Raw genomic sequence first — 3,671 nt, 5'->3', positions numbered from 1 at the left:
ACCGCCACATGCAGGACAGGAGTAAGCCTCTCTAACAGTTGTGTGTGAAAGCTCACCAACATCTACAGTGCAGTGACTAAAAAAATAAAATTAGATTTTATTTACAAATAAGTTACACGTGTGACCGTGACGTTTATTTATTCATTTATAATTGATTGATCATATCATGTAGGTAAATAAGCAGGGTGTGGTCCACCTCACACACAAACACACACACACACAATAGATTTGGGATACATGGCTTTCAGATCTTCCCCTTTGCACTTGTGACCATGGTTATTACACACAGATTCTGCATACACTATATGGACACAAATGTCTTGAGACACCTGACATTCCCTTTCATATTAGATTCTTCTCCAAACAGAGAGTCAGAAGAACACTGTTGTATAGGATGTGTCTGGATACATACATTTTCCCTTCACGTTCCTTTCACTAGGAGACCCAAACCTGTTTACACATGACAATGCCCCTGTGCCCAAAGTCAGCTCCATGAAGATCTGCTTTACATGAGAAGAGGAAGATCCTCTGCTGTAGAGCTACAAACCCAATTGATCACCTTTAAGCTAGGGGCATAAGTAAGTAGGGTTGGTAGGTAGATAGCAGAAATGGAAAAAGTAAGCACATCCTTCACTTAAGTAGAAGTACAGATACTCATGTTTTAAAAGACTCTGGCAAAAGCTGACTGAATGCACTTTTTCACTTAAGTTGAAGTAAAGAAGTTTGGGCTCTGACATGTACTTAAGTAAAAAAAAAAAGTAGTCATTACTACTACTACCTGTTTTAGTGTCATGCTGGTAACAGGTCAAGTAAGCATGGAACTGGTTGGGTAGTTAAACATGATGGTAGGTAAGTAGGTAGTGAGGTAGCAGGTAGGTAAGGATGTAGCTAGGCAATTAGTTATGTAGCTGTTGGGTAGGTAAGCAGGTAGGTAGGTAATTATTTGGGCAGCTGATTGGGTAGGTAAACATGTTGGTAGGTAGGTAGGTAGGTAACTGTTTGGGTAGTTAGGTAGGTAGGTAGGTAGGTAGGTAGGTAGGTAGGTAGGTAGGTAGGTAGGTAGGTAACTGTTTGGGTAGTTAGGTATGTTGGTAGGTGGGTAGGTAGGTAGGTAGGTAGGTAGGTAGGTAGGTAGGTAGGTAGGTAGGTAGGTAAATGTTTGGGTAGTTAGGTATGTTGTTAGGTAGGTAGGTAGGTAATTAGTTGTATGTTGATATGTTGGTAAGCATGTTGGTAGGTGGGTAGGAAATTATTTGGGCAGCTGGTTGGGTATGTTGGTATGTTGGTAAGCATGTTGGTAGGTAGGTAGGTAGGTAGGTAGGTCGGTAATTATTTGGGCAGCTGGTTGGGCAGGTAAACATGTTGGTAGGTAGGTAGGTAGGTAGGTAGGTAATTAGTTGTGCAGCTGGTTGGGTATGTTGGTATGTTGGTAAGCATGTTGGTAGGTGAGTAGGTATGTAGGTAGGTAGGTAATTAGTTGTGCAGCTGGTTGGGTATGTTGGTATGTTGGTAAGCATGTTGGTAGGTGAGTAGGTATGTAGGTAGGTAGGTAATTAGTTGTGCAGCTGGTTGGGTATGTTGATATGTTGGTAAGCATGTTGGTAGGTGAGTAGGTAGGTAATTATTTGGGCAGCTGGTTGGGTAGGTAAACATGTAGGTAGGTAGGTAGGTAGGTAGGTAGGTAGGTAGGTAGGTAGGTAGGTAGGTAGGTAATTATTTGGGCAGCTGGTTGGGTAGGTAAACATGTAGGTAGGTAGGTAGGTAGGTAGGTAGGTAGGTAGGTAGGTAGGTAGGTAGGTAGGTAGGTAATTATTTGGGCAGCTGGTTGGGTAGGTAAACATGTAGGTAGGTAGGTAGGTAGGTAATTATTTGGGCAGCTGGTTGGGTAGGTAAACATATTGGTAGGTAGGTAGGTAGGTAGGTAGGTAGGTAGGTAGGTAGGTAGGTAGGTAATTATTTGGGCAGCTGGTTGGGTAGGTAAACATGTAGGTAGGTAGGTAGGTAATTATTTGGGCAGCTGGTTGGGTAGGTAAACATGTAGGTAGGTAGGTAGGTAGGTAATTATTTGGGCAGCTGGTTGGGTAGGTAAACATATTGGTAGGTAGGTAGGTAGGTAGGTAGGTAGGTAGGTAGGTAGGTAGGTAGGTAGGTAGGTAGGTAATTATTTGGGCAGCTGGTTGGGTAGGTAAACATGTAGGTAGGTAGGTAGGTAGGTAGGTAATTATTTGGGCAGCTGGTTGGGTAGGTAAACATATTGGTAGGTAGGTAGGTAGGTAGGTAGGTAGGTAGGTAGGTAGGTAGGTAGGTAACTGTTGGGGTAGTTAGGTATGTTGGTAGGTATGGACGTAGGTAGGTAAGGCTGTGAAAAACGGCATCTCACGTGTTTTTTATTATTATTATTATTATTATTATTATTATTATTATTTGAATAATTTTATTTTCATTTATTATACATTATAAATCTCCAGATCGACCCAATGTTTCATATTGTTTTTGTATTATAAAGGTGATAAAAAAAACATAAACACACCGTATCCTTTATTTATTTCACTGTTTTTAATCCTTTGCTGAAATTATAAAAATATACAAGCAAAACAGGCTTCAAATGAACAGATTAATGTTCAAATTACACAATTAGAAATATAACAGGCAGACACAATTATAAAATATATACGGTATTTAGCAATGGTCAGATTGAAATCAAACAAAAAAAAGTATTAAAAAAATAATATTTGTTATTTTTTATTGAGTATAAAGTCTGAGTACAACAAAATGGCATTAGTTACTATACGACAAAGAATCTGGTATGGAAGCCTCAACACAATATAACCATAGGTTGATTAGATTGCACATCATTGATGATGCATGACAGTCTTAAATGAAATGAACAGAGTTTACAAGCAGGCTAATACATACTCCTCGTTATATTATCACACATAACACATATTTGACTCGACTCACACGACTAGGAGCTGACAGGTTTATAAACTTGTGTGTATAACAAAAGTTCAGCTTTGTGCTCAAAAATAATCCAAACTCAGTTAATAAGATAATAACTAAGTTCATAATTTAATATTTTAAACTGTATTTATTTTGCCTTGGGGAGAAACAGGCTGTTCTGAAATATTGAACAGTATTTTTTATCAAATGTGTGATCTAATCTATTTCCTAATATTTGACAAGGGTAGCTTGACTGGATGATATATTGTCTTATATATTTGTTAATGCATATTTTATACTTTATTTCAATATCACCATTGAATAACAAAGGAGGGACAGATGTAATTTTGGAGTAAGAAATGTAACATCTCATTAACAATTTTATACCTGAAGGTATTGTATTAGTAACAGTAAGAACTGCTTGGGTTGAGAGGAAAATCCGTGTTTTAAAATGAATAAATTATAGATTACCATGTTACTACTCTCATCTATTAGATCCAATACTGACCAAATATTTCTATTTATCCGGTCCTCATAAAATAATGATTAATTTCTGTGTGGAATATATTTGTTTTTCCAGATCGGACTATTGTGAGGTGTAAAAGTGACTTGTTGGTGGAATGCTGATACTTTTACTAAAAGTTTGGGTAAATCAAAGTCACATTTGAGAAGAACAGCATACTAGAAGCTCTCAGCAATAATAATCATTTTCTGCTTCCGCCGCCTATGAG

Source organism: Silurus aristotelis (genome assembly GCF_946808225.1).
Source record: "Silurus aristotelis genome assembly, chromosome: 20".
NCBI lineage: Eukaryota > Metazoa > Chordata > Actinopteri > Siluriformes > Siluridae > Silurus > Silurus aristotelis.
This window is presented reverse-complemented; position numbering follows the sequence as displayed.